Source organism: Centropristis striata, chromosome 20, assembly GCF_030273125.1.
Source record: "Centropristis striata isolate RG_2023a ecotype Rhode Island chromosome 20, C.striata_1.0, whole genome shotgun sequence".
Taxonomy (NCBI): Eukaryota; Metazoa; Chordata; class Actinopteri; order Perciformes; family Serranidae; genus Centropristis; species Centropristis striata.
The window spans coordinates 22,324,404-22,340,370 of record NC_081536.1 but is presented as its reverse complement, the minus strand read 5'-3'; the positions used below and the strand labels follow the sequence as shown (position 1 = coordinate 22,340,370).

At 40.6% G+C, this 15,967-nt stretch overlaps 1 protein-coding gene across 4 annotated transcripts in view; it reads right to left on the bottom strand.

The window, feature by feature from the left end:
- wdpcp (WD repeat containing planar cell polarity effector) overlaps positions 1–15,789 on the bottom strand; it is a 95,459-nt gene extending 79,670 nt beyond the window's left edge. For all 4 annotated transcript variants that reach the window (XR_009396300.1, XM_059359170.1, XM_059359168.1 and 1 more), the window contains exon 1: positions 15,646–15,789. The gene's annotated coding sequence lies outside the window, so the exon portion shown is untranslated. The remainder of the gene's footprint in view (positions 1–15,645) is intronic.
- Between the last annotated feature and the right edge of the window lie 178 nt (positions 15,790–15,967).

Here is a 15,967-nt window from a genome sequence, read left to right as displayed (position 1 = left end):
TTACACCAAGAACACAGGATATGGTGTTTCTTTGGACAAAATAGTTCCTGCTGCTGGAAAGTTTTGGATTATCATGTTAGCGATACAGCCATTTAGCTGGTTAATGAGATTGCAGACTGAACATATTTCTACAATAAAAAAGCAGTTCCAATAAAAACTGCTCACAGGAAGGTCTGAGGATTAACTGCTACATTGTTTCTGGAATGACGTGTTTTGTTTGTTTATTAATGTAGTTTTTAAGTGCTTTGAGCACCACGGATACATTCATTCACTTTCACCTCATGCTCACATTCATTTGATGTTTTAGATTTGAAGGCGTTTCGACAAGTCCACAGGCAAGAGACCAAGTAAGGTTTTAAAGCCTTTCTCGAAGGTACAGACAGGATTCTGATAAACATACTAGGTGTTGTGAGGACTAAACTGGAGACCTTTCTGTTTTTTTCATTGTTCTAACCTCTCTACACTATTATCTGCTGAACCAAATGCCAAATGCCATAACAGTACATAAGCTGTTAAAAGAAAAGAAGGATGATTGCCAAACTCTCTCTTTTCCACAATATCTAGAGACATTGGGGAAAAGTTATTTCCTATCATAGCGGAGTCCAGTTATTTGTCGTCTGATGTAAGGGGTCAGTCAAGCTGCTGCTGAGGTTTGAAATCAGCAGAATGGGAGCACGAAATAAAACAATTGTGCACACACATCTGGCTATTCTCCATCTGTCAGAAAGCCCAAACACTCAGCCGTGCGTGAAAACAACCCAGTCCTGCCCAATACTCTTCCTTAGAGAGTACAGTCATTGTGGAACTCGTGTCCACTGACTTAAACACACTGTTTCTGTCAGTGTTGAGCTCTGTTTGCCACGAAGATGTTCCTTGTTCACTTTGTCAGAAACACACACACACACACACACACACACACACACACACACACACACACACACACACACACACACACACACACACACACACACACACACACACACACACACACACACACACACACACACACACACACACACACACACACACACACACACACACACTAAAGAAGGGGAAATTCTCCAATGCTGATTTGTGCTGTTTATTCAGGACAATAGTGGGGGCTCTGCCTCTAACGCTGGGTCAAGTCATGTCTTGTCAGACCCTGTATCCTCTTTCCATTGAGCCTGACGGTTACAAGTACCACAGGGGCCTACACTGGGCCCCATGTTTAACACATTCACCCTGCAGTTAGAGCTGTCTGACGTAAAGGAGCACAGGCTCATCTTTCACATCAAACGAACATACAACCTGACCCAACGCCTACAATTCAAACAGAGTTCATTGTGTTTATGTAAGTGATTACAGTTGACTTCAGGAAATAAGAAAAAATGGCATACATTTGTATTAAAATACAATTTTATCCAACCACTTTTCATACAACTGTATTAACAAAATGTCAATCATACATTAGTCTTAAGGATGAAAACAGTATTTTGTGACATTTAATGGCCAGCTGCTGCGATCAGTTTTCTTCCCCTTGTTTCTTGTAATGCTGCCCAAAGTTAATTCAATACTCTAAACACAACTGAATCGTCCCTAAAGATATAAATTAAAATGTCCCATGACTTTTTTTTCTCACCTATAATGCCATTTGTACAGTTAGTAATCTTAATTAGAAGCTCTGTGTGACAAGCACTTGAGTGCTTAGCAGTTAAAACAACACATTGCATTAAAACATCATCTGGAAGGGGGGATTGTTTCTGACAGGTGATGTGTAACTGTTGGTTTAAAAAGGACACGTGTTGCTATTGTTAAATTCACACCTTAGGCTGCATTCAAGAAGATTCAACCACACGAGTATGTTTTTACAGTGTGCAATGTAGTCTGAATAAGGCGAAATTAATAACATATTTTAGGAAGAATATCCCACCAAGCATGCAAGTCTGGGCCTCAACAACCTGGACAACCTGCTCTGATGTTACACATTAAAGCACAAGCCACCATGAGACTACCAATGTGACGCTCTTTCTGTGTATGTGTGTGACAACAATCACAAACAGTGGAGATGAATTAGCGTGTGACCACTGAGACAAATTTCCCACCAATGTGTGTCAGGCCCTTCACTGGCCCACACCTCCCCCTCTGCTCTCTCATACATGTACATAGGCTTAACGTCGTCTGGGCGGGCCTATCCCGCCGGCTCACTGTCGGCACGGCAACGAGTGCTATCCTGGCTAACATCTGCCGCACGACCCGGGGCCACTCAGAATGGGCCTTAATCCCTGCACAGCCATGTTGTGGGGGAAAACATTCTTTCCTTTTTAGTGAGTGCAGACAAACGGGGACAAGCGGCGTCGCTGGTAACTTTCAGGCAACCAGCCTCTTGGACGGACGGGGAATGTTGTTGGTTACATGGCCCCCAATTGTGCCACGGCCCATTATGGGTGTGCAGAGGGGTGTGACCGCCAGCATCGGCAGCGAGTTGCCATCACTGGTCCAGTTGGATGGATTTGGGGTTTGAGGTTAATGAAAGGTGGTGCGTGTGGGTAAGGTGGGGTGGGTCAGAGGGGGTTGTCAGCCAGCCTTGTTATGCTAAAACAACAGTTACATTGATAAAAAAAAAATGTGAAGCACCTTCCACGCTCTCCAATGCGAGTTTGCTGCCACATCAACTGGCTGTGGATCCAGGACACTGTTGCTGCAGCATTTCCGGTCATCCTTCAGTGAGTTTTTAAAAAGTGTGTTCAGCAGAGGGAATGGAGAGCGAGCCTCCTGTTAGGACAGATGCAAAAACACCAACATGTGGCAATTTGGTGCCCCCTTGTGGCCACGATCAAGACAGCAGTGCTGTAGGAGCACACAAACACAAAAAAAAATGGTATTTGCACATAACGATACTCCCAGGAATCATTCAAAGTCATAACACCACAAGTGAACAACTCCTCTCCCTCTCTGAAACAAGCCGAGCCATGATCCTTCATATTACTGTTTCTGATAAAGATCTTTTCTGGCAGTGACGCACAGAGGAAATGAAGACACAGCCCCATCAATCAGTCCATCAAATGCTATGAAATATGTATTTGTCTTAATATAGAGTTTGATTCCATCAAAGCCATTTCACGGACCATTTCCTTATGCAAACACCTCAGGAAGAAAGAGGGAGAGAGAGAGAGAGAGAGTGGCAGAGTGTGGTTGAGGCTCGTTCAGAGTAGGGAACACACCTCCGAGGATGGTTCAGTGTGTGCATAGTATGAGATTTAATTGAATAGTTCTGCATCAGTGCCAGGAAGTTAGTTGGTGCGTTTGCAGAGGTCTGTGTTCTTTCTGATTGAGGGCTTTTTCCCACAGCAAGCAAATACTTGGCTAGAAACAAAGTCCTTCTCAGGTTTCAATCCCAGACAATCAGTGAGAGAAAAACTCAAGAGAGGTATTAGGTACATCAAGGCAGATTGGAAACATTTGTACGCCTCCAGGCCTTGTCCTAAAAGTGCCAGAGCTGCACAATAACAACAGCTCAAATGGATCTTCAGGCTATTTCTGGAAGTAACCAATTATATCCCAGCTTAGCAAATGGTTATTTGAAAGATGTGCTCTGCTAATGGGGCTTTAAAACATTTTTCATAGTCCACATCAGTTTACTATTGGGTAAGAATTTGGTTTACACATAGGTCTGCTATGGATACACATTTTGTTTCCACATGACATGACAGTTTCAGATAGATTATGCTTTTTTGATCACAATGAGCACACAAATTCTCACAAGAGCAGCGTTAATAATGGGCTCAAAGGTACATGAACATCTTGAAAGACAAACACTTTTTGGACGTTAACCCAGCTGGACTGGTCATGTTAAACATCTTCAAATAAGGAGACACAAACGTGTCAGATAAGTTCTTTCCCTTTGATTTTTATCAACACGCTACATTCTTACACTTGTTTTTTCTTGTTTTAATATTGTCTTCTCTGTCTCCTCCAAGACCCATTTTCTTCTTCCCGTTTCTAAAAGTGATATGTAAAAAAAAGGACTTTACTTGCTTGCTTAGATAGATAGATGTTAGCCCTCCAAAAAAATCATGAGCTCACTATCCTGTATATGGTTCCATTAACATTTGTTAACGAAGCAGACAGTTGTCAAAAATCAATCAGTTTCACAGTTATCAAATAACAGTGTGAGACTTTTAACTGACAACCTTCCAGTTATCAGCCAAGCTCTTAAAAGGCAAGCCTATTGCTGCAGCAACAAGTGTTTTTTAAGTCTTTACTACATATCCATCAACACCAGTTTCCAACAGCTATTTTAAGTGACGTCTAAGAGTGACTGTGGTTAACTACAGCTATACACTGACACCTAGTGTCTTTTTATGGGTACTGCAAATTACAGCAAATGACAGGGCAACATATGCTCATTTCAAACACAGCTACTGTCTGCATTATAATGTATGGAATAAAAATAATCAGCTCCATCTGATCTAAAGCTTCATCAGCTAATCTAAGACAGGAACATGACACAGATAGGCCTCAAAATAAACCGGGCGATGGCACAGGGATACAGGAGTTGGAAATGATGGGAGGATAGTAGTGACGATGATGTAATTATCTGTTGTGTTTGTGTGTTGTTTATGTGTTTATGTGTTTATGTGGGTGCGCTCATGTGAATGCAACCTGGTATCTCTCCATGTCTGTCTGTACACTGTGAGAGCTATTTGGTCTAGCACGGCAGATAAGAGAGCGATACTGAGGCCAGTGCGTGTGCTGGCTATCTGCCTCCCAGCTGCCAACGTAACAGGGTCACTCAGGTGCACTCTGCAGGGACAAGTGGAGGAGCAGAATAGGGGGAGATAAAGTAGGAGAGGACAGAAAGGGTGGATGTGAGGGAGGTGAAATGATGAGTGAACAAAAGAGGAGGAGGCGATAGAGTGGACAAAGGACACAGAGAGGGGTCAGCAGAGGAGACGGACTGCACAGAGAGAGAGATGACGTGCTGCTGTTCATCAAGATTTTCACAGCTCAGAGTGTGACAGTGTACTCTGTATGTGTGCACGTGTATGCGTAAAATCCAGGCACTGCTGAGCTCCATGTGTATATTAGTGTATGCATGTGTGTGCAGCTTAGGATTCGTGCACGTGTGAACTTTGCCCAGTCCCCTCGCTTCTGTGGGGCTCCAGGTTTCGCCTGGTGGGTGGGACAAAACACCCACAATGCCTATTGTTTTCACAGCACACACACAGAGGATCATGCCGGCATGGTAAACTGGCACCAGATATTATCATGTGTGCCGCTGCTGTTTTTGGTTTCATTCTGATTTCCTTTTTACAAAAGCAAAGTATGCCTAATCCCCTCATGTCAACCTGACTGTGGAGACTGCCAGAGAAGAAAATAAACACTGGAGTCTAACTTTTCAAATAACAGTAACAGCAACAACAGACTCTTTCAAAAGTGCGCTTATGTAAAGTCAGAACTGTCACAAGTCATTTTATTGAAAACTTTAGGGGACTTTAGGTGATATTGGCAGATATCACCTCAAAGGATAATGAATATTTTAAAGACAAATATTCTGACAGAGAAAGCCAGTTTGGGCTCTGATATGAAAGGCCCACATGAATACAGCTATAGGTTAATAATATAAGACAAGTGTTGGGGTATATGACAATTGCTGCTCTAAATTATTTATAACCAAAAGATTTTTGAGAGAGAACATCCAGCATCATCTGTTGTTTAGTCCCTTCAGCTACCTTTCAATACATTTAAATATTTGTGTCCCAGAGGTGAAAAACAGACGAGGTACACATAGATGTGTGCCTTACCACAGTAATAATAAATCACCAAATATTAGTAAACAACAACTTCAAAGCATTTCATGACATGAGTAGCATATTGATACAAAGCCACACCAAGGTATGGCCTTAATAAACAAAGAATAGAGAGGAAACTTCCCATGCACTTGACCATATCGTTGCAAATGCTTTAATTTCCATAAATCTAACATAAGATGCAAGATTCTGTTGTTGTGGACCTCTATGCTTTTTATGTGATGTGCTTAAGTTATAGCATGCATTGAAGAAAGCGCAGCAAATAATGAGAACGCAAAAGTGGGAAAACAATGAGAAGTTCAAACTTCAACAACAACTTCAGTAAAATGACACTACAGAAATATTAGTACAGTGGGTTATGCATAAATATCTATATTTAGATTTAGTGCCCTATAATTGTCTGCCTTGTAATGTCATGACATCTATAGAGAGAGATGTACTAAGAGAGTGATCAATACTGGTCCTTCACATCATACGAAAGTAAAACAGAATAAAATGAGATGCAATAAAATGGCTTTAACAAAAGATTAACCTCACGGTCACAGTATTTTTTAATCTTCCCCTTGCTGGTAGATGTTTCTATTCCTGATATCTAACTTCTGACAGGTGGCATTGAAAACTTTTACTCCCCAATACTAACCTTTCCAGGGGTTCCCACATTTGGTTTGCAATTTAATTTCCAGCATTTAAATCCATAACTTTTTCATAACTTTTAAATTGAGATTAAAATTCCACGATGGGGGGGGGCGCTAGTGAGCTGGCGATGGAGTGAGACCTGTTGATTTGAGCTCTTGCCTAACTTTTTAAAATAATATTATTTTAAAGCGCACTTTCCGCAGTTTTGTTGTAAATCTCTTTCATTACCGTAACCGAAACACCCTGGAGCAAGTTTGAACGGTGCTAGTTACTTCAATGGCGACCAAGCTCCGTAAATATAAATACGGCGGCCCTTCGAATGCTAGGCCCGAAGCTACAGCGGCTAGAGGTGACAAGGACAGCGGTGAGCAGACACCTGCGTCACAGCCAGAGTCAGAAATGGATCCCGAGGGCCTGAAAGCGGACATCATCTCCTCACTGAAGGCAGACCTCTCCGTCATTATTAGGGCCGAGCTAAAGAATGCACTCACTGATGACTTTAATTTCGTTAAAAACGAGCTGAGAGAAGTCAAGTCTGAAATCGCTAACAGCACTGCGGCCATTCGCTCCGACATGGACAACATGAAGGCCGCCATCAGCGACATGGAGGGAGGTTTGTCAACTTGGTCGGGTGAGGTTACCGCGCTACAGACGACGGTCGCCGAACTTAAAACAGAGCTGGCTAATCTGAGGGAGAAGACGGAGGACATGGAGGGGCGAATGAGACGATGCAATGTTCGTATCGTGGGAGTTGCAGAGGCGCCCGGATCTAGCTCCACTGCTTCAGTCTCTAAATTACTGAAGGAAGTTCTGCGTTTGGATAAGGATATTCTAGTCGATCGTTCTCACAGAGGACTTGCACCGAGAAAGCCCAATGGAAAACCCCGGGTCATTGTCGCCAAGCTGCATTATTATCAGGACTGCATCAATGTACTGCGCCGAGCCAGAGAGGGAGGCCCGCTCCGGTACAACGGAGATCCAGTGGCCATATTTCCAGACTACACCGCGAGCGTCGCTAAGGCCCGGGCCGCGTTCAACAACGTCAGGAACCTACTCCGAGGTCGGCAAGAGATCCGCTATGGGATTATGTTCCCAGCTCGACTCCGCATCTCCTATAACGGAGATAATAAAGAATTCCTGGACCCGGAGAAGGCGATGGCCTACGTTAAGACTATTATCCCGGCAGCGGAAGTTGTGAAGTGAGGACTCTGTTTTCGGTTTTGTACTCGCCGCCTCTCTTTTGGATGGACACTAGGATGTGGACGGTTTGATTATCCCACTCAAAGACTATTTACTTATTTACTTTTTACTCATATATTCTTAAATGTCATGTTATTACAATATCGTTCTCTTACACTACGGGTGAGTACATATTTTTGTCAATAATGTTAATTTTCATTTGTATTTATGCGTGCTTATGCATGTAATCCCACACTGACAGTTTAAAGTTGTAATGAATGAGGCGGCAAGACCACTGGCCAGTATACTACGTGCCGTGGCCCTCACACCCGAACTTGGTTTGTTATGTGTATATTTTCTTTAATTTAAAGATTATTGGTACAGATGAGCCCTCAGTTAATTGACACCTATGGCTATCTTTGTTCAGATATATGTACATAGGTAAATGCCTAGTGACATAGGTTTATTCATTTGATTTATATTCTTTTTTATTATATTTTATTATATATATATTTTTTTTTACATACTCTTATCTATTTCATTTTTCTTTTCTTTTTTTAAGAATAGTATTACACAAGATGCTGCTCCACGAGTATTAAAAGTCTCTTAAAGACTTGTTGCGCTTTTTGATTTTACTTCTGAGTATGAGGTTGGGCAGGAGCCAGCCTACTCCACACTAAGTTGTTCCCCATTACCATCACTTAATGTGTGGTTATGTTTACGAAGGGTATAGCAGCCGCCATGTTCAGTTAGGTGGCAGGGGGTGGGAATCTACCAGACCTACTTTATTTGGTTGTATTTTTGACTGTCTTCCATGTTTTAAATTCTGGCTTGTTGAGATTTTGGGGTGCATTTACAGAATATCGAACATTTTGACTCCTAATGGCTAATACAAGTAATTTAAGAATGATTTCAGGGTGCATAGTTAACTTTGTAAGTTGGAATGTTAAGTCTCTGAATCATCCTGTTAAACGTAGGAAGGTATTAACACATCTTAGTCTTCTTAAAGCTGACATTGCATTCCTCCAGGAGACTCATCTCCGCACTACTGACCAACATAGACTGAAGGGTGGATGGATAGGACAATCCTATCACTCCAACTTTAGTTCTAAAGCAAGGGGAGCAGCAATCCTAATTAGTAAGAATATTCCTTTTGTAATGTCTGACACTGTATCAGACCCTATGGGGCGATATATTATCGTAGTGGGTCGACTGTACGGATTCCCAGTTATTTTAGCTAACATTTATGCCCCTAATTGGGATGATCATACCTTTTTTATTAACACCTTCTCTCGCATCCCTAATATGGATTCACATCACCTCATTCTAGGTGGGGATACAAACTGTGCACTTTCCCCAAATTTAGATCGTAGCTCCTCTAAAACTTCATCCGAATCAAAGTCGGCACAAACGATCCAACTCTTTCTTCAGGCTTATGGTGTAGCTGATGTCTGGCGCTTCCTTAACCCTACATCTAGGGGCTATTCCTTTTTTTCCCCGGTCCATAAAACATTCTCACGGATAGATTATTTCTTCATTGATAAGAAACTCCTTCCAATGGTAACTGCCTGTGAATATCAGTCTATAGTTATTTCTGATCATGCTCCCTTGAATATGAAGTTACGCATTCCCAGTGCAGACACCAGCTATCGTCCATGGAGACTTAACCCGTTACTTCTCTCAGAAGATACTTTTGTAAATTTTATTAACGCAGAAATTAAATTCTTTCTCGACCACAATCAGACACCAGGAATGTCATTCTCCACAGTGTGGGAATCGCTGAAGGCATACTTAAGGGGACAGGTTATCTGTTATTGTGCAATGCGGAAGAAAGCCAACACCAAGCGCATTAAGCAGCTGACAGATGATATCCTTAAACTGGATATGAGGTATAGCCACTCGCCCTCGGATGATATAGTCAAACAACGCCTATTGCTTAAAACAGAGTTTGACCTCCTCTCAACGCGCCAAGCAGAGAACCTAATTTTGAAGTCCAGACATAGTTCATACGAACATGGAGAAAAGGCAGGGAAAATTTTAGCACATCAGTTGCGTCAGAAGACTGCCAATCAGTATATATCAGAGATAAGTGATGAAAAAGATCTAAAACATACAGAACATTTGGAAATAAATTCTTGCTTTTTCGCTATTATTCCTGCCTTTACACCTCTGAACCACCAGAGAATGAGTCCGCATTAGATGAGTTCTTTTGCAATTTCGATGTTCCCAGATTAGATCCTGAGCTAGCCACGGTGCTAGAAGATGATATCTCCGTCAAAGAGGTCACACAGGCGATTTGGAAGATGCAAAGTGGTAAATCTCCGGGGCCTGATGGCTATCCATCAGAGTTTTTTAAGACATTTTCAGCAACGCTTGCCCCTCTCCTTCTATCTATCTTTAAGGAATCACTTTCTTTAAATTCACTCCCTCCAACAATGCGGGAGGCAACCATCTCCCTTATTTTAAAGAAAGATAAAAACCCCCTTCACTGTAGTTCATATCGTCCGATTTCCCTTTTAAATACAGATGTAAAGCTTCTTGCAAAACTCTTGGCTCAACGTCTTGAGGTAGCTCTTCCTTCAATTATTTCAACCGATCAGACAGGCTTCATGAAAGACCGATATTCATTTTTTAATATTAGATGTCTTCTTAATATCCTGTATAGTCCCTCTCCATCTGACACTCCAGAGATTCTACTTTCTCTCGATGCTGAGAAAGCTTTTGACAGAGTGGAGTGGGACTACCTTTTTTACACACTTGAAAAATTTGGCTTCGGTCCAAAATTTGTGTCTTGGATTAAAATTCTTTACTCCTCTCCAATGGCAGCAGTACGTACCAACAACAACCTCTCTCCCTTCTTTAAACTGCAAAGAGGCACCAGACAAGGCTGCCCAATGTCTCCGCTCTTATTTGCAATTGCTGTAGAACCGCTAGCGTTAGCTATTCGACAAGATATTAACATTAAGGGAATTGACAGAGGGGGGTTAGAGTGCAAGGTATCACTTTATGTGGATGATGTGCTGCTGTATATTTCAGATCCTTTGTTAAGTCTCCCTAAACTGCTGGACACATTGAAAAATTTTGGTAAAATATCAGGCTATAAAATAAATCTTCAGAAAAGTGAATTAATGCCGATCAACGTATCTGTAGAAGACGTTTCTCTCAGTTCAGCCCCTTTTAAAATAAACATAAAGTTTAAATATCTGGGAATTTGGATTACGCATAACTACAAAGACCTATATAAGGCAAATTTTCTGCCCCTATTAGAAGGTCTGAAACAGGACATCAAACGTTGGGATCTGCTGCCTCTTTCCCTGAGTGGAAGGATCAATACTGTTAAAATGAATGTATTACCTAAGTTTCTTTATCTATTTCAGAACCTTCCCATATTTCTGACTAAATTCTTCTTCAGCTCCATAGACAAACTCATATCAACCTTTATCTGGAACAAAAAAAACCCACGTATACGGAAATGCATATTGCACAGACCACGTCTTCAGGGTGGCATGGCACTTCCAAATTTTTTGTTTTATTATTGGGCTGCCAATATTAGAGCACTGATGTTCTGGATGTCAGATATAGACAACTCAAACACCCCTAAATGGTTAACCTTGGAACGTACTTCTTGTGGACCCTCCTCCTTACCAGCTCTATTATGCACCGAACTCCCATTAGCAAAGCCCATCTCTTATTATACCCATAACCCTGTTGTGGCATACTCTGTAAAAATTTGGAATCAGTTCAGGAGATCATTTTCTCTCAACAGCCTCTCCCTTTTTGCTCCGATAACAAAAAATCACATGTTTCCCCCCTCTGTGTCGGATGGAGCCTTTGGTGTGTGGTCCAGGAGTGGGATACATTCACTACAAGATTTATATGTAGACAATAACTTTGCATCTTTTGGACAACTAATAGATAGATTTAATATCCCTAGATCCCACTTCTTTAGATATTTACAGTTGCGAAACTTTACAGCCTCACATTCCAGCTGCTTCCCCTTATATCCCCGTGCATCTTTGTTAGACTCCATCTTCAAGTTGGGGAAAAACTTAAAGCAGATTATAGGTAAGATATATGGCCTTCTCAATTTATTTAATTTGTCAACTTTAGATTATCTCAAACACAAATGGGAGGAGGATCTAAATGAACAGATCCCAGATGCAATATGGCAGAAAGTTATCAGGAGAATTCACGCATCATCTATTTGTCAAAGGCATACAGTCGTACAATTCAAGATAGTGCACCGGCTTCACTGGTCAAAGGTTAGGCTGTCCAAAATTAGACCGGAGTTAAACCCTACCTAACCTGCGATAGATGCAAACAAGTTCCTGCAACTCTACTACACACGTTTTGGACATGTCCAAAATTACACCACTTCTGGCAGTCAATTTTCAATACTCTCTCTAAAATATTAATGGAGCCGATAGATCCATCCCCTCTTACTGCTCTATTTGGTATCACCCCACAGGCTGTGAATTTAAATAATTCTAAGTCTAATGTGGTGGCCTTTTGCACACTACTGGCCAGACGACTGATTTTGTTCAGATGGAAAGACCCTTTTCCTCCTTCATACTCCCATTGGATTAGAGATACTATGCAACATCTGAAGCTAGAAAAAATAAGATACTCTCTCCAAGGGTCTGTTTTGAAATTCTATGCAACCTGGCAGCCTTTCTTGGATTTTGTGGACCAAATGGAAGCAGAAAATGTCACCCTGTAATACATGTTAACCTCTTACTTGTAGTCTCACATATGTTCTTTCTGTCTCCATTATTTTTGTTTACGTGACTCACCCTATCAACAAGTACATTAAATGACTGTCTTTGATTTAGCGGTACAGGTCTGGTGGATGGGAGGGTGGGGGGTGGCAACTAGGGATTAGTTTCTGTTTGTATTATGTTTGTAATTTGTATAATGTGGAAATCTTAAATAAAAAGACCTTGTTCAAAAAAAATTCCACGATGGCACCCACGAAGCAAACAATACAAAAACTGAAAACCTTATACAGTTGCAGCAAACATGTAAAGATCACTTGCCTATTAACTAACCCAGCAGACATAGAGCAGGCCACAGAGCCATACTGTGGGGTAATTTAAAAAAAATGCCTACCTTACAAACAGCTGCAAATTGCAGTTGAATATAAGGTTGATATGAGCTAACCAAACAGTAGTCTATAAAACAAAAACAATAGGCCTTTCTCTTACTTTGTAATTTATAATTGATGTGGGTTTTCAAACTCAAAATCACTTCAAAGTAATATACAATCCATTAGGGGTGAAACAGCACGACTCCTAAAACAGGTTTGGAACACTCATAAGGCTCTTTATGCCAAAGAGAAAACTAAAAATATTAAAGACTGATGAACTCAGCAAGCTCTCCTAAATTACTTGTACAAGCTACATAAATATGTTCGTATATGAGTGGTTCGTTCATGAGGCCCAATGAGTTTAAATGTTTCAAGAAGCTGAGTGGTGCTGCAGAGTAGAGTGATAACTTTCCATGGGCTCATTACTAGAAGCAAACTGTCATTTCTAATTGTTAGAGTACTTATATGATAATAATATTGATTAATGGAGCTTAAAAAATTGTTCATGCCTGGAAAACATTTTAATCAGTTTAATCAATTCAGTAGGATTTGATTGGGAAAGCAGGTAATGTGTGAAACTTATATTAATACCGTACTAGCAAACTGCAAGCTATGAGCAACCACTAGAATATCAATCTCCCCACACCTCTGTGGGCAGTCGATAAAAAGTTTCACTCATTCACTGGAAATAACAGCTGAGTTAAACAAAAACAATCCTCAAAAGAGGTAGACCAAAGCATATTTCAAGGTACTTTCAATCACTGTAATATACCCAGTGACCATACAGCACTATGCCAACCAACAGACAGCTGTGAGCACCTGTTTGTCCTATATGGACACCCATAACAGACATGCCACACAGAGGGGTAAAAATGTAACTGGAGCTGAAAGGAACACTGCCAGGCTGTGGCAGCTGCTTCAAACATCTCAGAATCACGCACACACACACACACACACACACACACACACCCTTTTGAGAGGGTCAGCCCCTGTCACTGGCAGTTGGAGACCCAAACAGTGGGGCCAGGTTAGAGGTTTGGATGGAGAAACAGTGATGTCGAGGATGTTCATTTGTGTTAATGATGTTGTATTGATTGATGTTGAAAAAGTCAGAGGTCAGACAGAGCCACCTGTTGATCTAGGAATACATTATATCGCATATATCTATCAACTCAACATGTCTGACTATGCAGCCTGGCTGTCTTTTTATTTAATTGGTTTTAACCGAAAATAACCCCAATTATTGTTTATTATTGTATTTATATACCCTAATATCACAAATTATTAATTTGCCTCAAAAGCTTTATCTGTACAACATATCACACTCTCTGTCCTTAGACCTTCTATTTAGATATGGGGGAAAAAATCTTTGGCAAGGTGAAAAAGTGGAAGAAAGTCCAGGAAAGTAACCATCTCCAGTGTTCAGACATGCAATAAGTGTTGTGTGGACAGAATAAATCAACATAATAAAATTACAGTACATAACTATGATTTACGAAGAATCTGTTTTAACCACAATACCACTTGACACTGTGTTCTAACCCTGCAGACAGCCAGCTGAGCTAGCCTACAGTGAGACCACAGTCTGACGCCAGCCAGGTGTAACACCACCTCCTCTGCTTTTTGTTCAAGTCATGTAATGAGCCTGTAATGAGTCCATGAAATATTGATAACCATGCTCACCTAACACTGCGCCTCTATAGGGGTCCTCTCAACTCAAAACATGATAGTAAGAAAGAAACACTTTACGCCTTTCTTGCTGAAGATGAGGAGATGGCTTTGAAAACAACAGATCGATATCTCAAAAAATGCTTATGTGCAAACAGATTTTGCAGTGGATTAATTACATGTCCAGGGTAAAAGCATGGTTTGATTAAGATGGAGATATTGGATTAAGTATTTCATTTAGTGAGGCTATTATAAAATCCTTTAAGTCATTCCTTGTGCTTCTGGAGAAACTGCAGACCCTGTTACAATTAAAAAATGTAAACAAATGTATAAATATGACATATTGACGGGATATGAGACAGAAGAGCTGAGCGAGGGAATGGAATAGTATGAGGGGAGACGGAAAGTCGGACTATGTATGGTTAAAGGTTATGGAATATCATAGGAATAAATGTTACAGAAAAAAGAAAAACGAAATGGGGTGTAACTTGACAAGGTCTCCACTTTTTCCTACTCCTTTTCAGACCTGAAATATTTATATGGGCTTTATTATTTTGTTTACTGTGATTTTGCTAAATTTCTTCAGAAAATGGTATTGTTATTCTTGTTTGTGTTGTTTTTATTCTATTTTTTAATCATAACTGTATTTTGTTCTTACTATAAATATGTTGTTTGTTTTTAACGTTAACATGTTCAAATAAACAGAGATCAATCAATATTCTTGACATAATAACTCAGGGATGGGTAACTGGAGAACCGGGGGCAGCATACGGCCTGCACCCTCACTTGAAGTGGCCCTCAGTACAACTAGATGCATTTGAGCATGAAATCTTAAAAGTGCAGTGTAAAAATGCACAAAATTACTTCTTGCAATTAATATTGGTCTGCTGTTCTTGCACTGAAAAAAAAAACCCACAGTAAGTGGTTAATTGTATTTGCTTCAAGCCTTTTGTATTCCTATTTATACTGTTAAACATGCATTTGAGCATGAAATATTTTAAGTTACTGCACTGTAAACATATTTAAAATAGCAGTTTCATCATATCTGATGAAGTGCACGGTCCTATATGTGGCCCTGTGGTAGTGTCCATGAAAAATTGTGGCCCCCTCCAGCATTTAAGTTGCCCATCCCTGTAATAACTACTAAGAGCTCAGGCTAGAATAATTTAAGTGAAACCAAGACATGCATCTATGTTTGAGTGACAGACACAACACAATATCTGACACACAGATACAAACAAGAGGAAGGAAGAAATAGTTAATAAGTTACTATCATCAACTTACCTTGAATATTTCAGTGACTGAAAACTGCAAAAGTATTTGTGCTCTCCTCTATTCTGGTCAGCTTCCGCTTCTTTTCGAGAAGACGTCAACTAACTCAACTAACTTACATAACTTACAACGTGCCTTTCACTATAAACATTCATAGTTTACGTAACCCAGTTAGATGGATTAAAACACGTGAACGGCACACACAGTTTCCTCTAGATGACGTTAGTTAGCATCATACAAACGTTAACAACTTGCTTTGCGCTGAAAACGTTCACATTTAACCAGTTTCTTTTCGTCTAGATAACTCATATAACGCCATTAGTCGCTGTCCGGT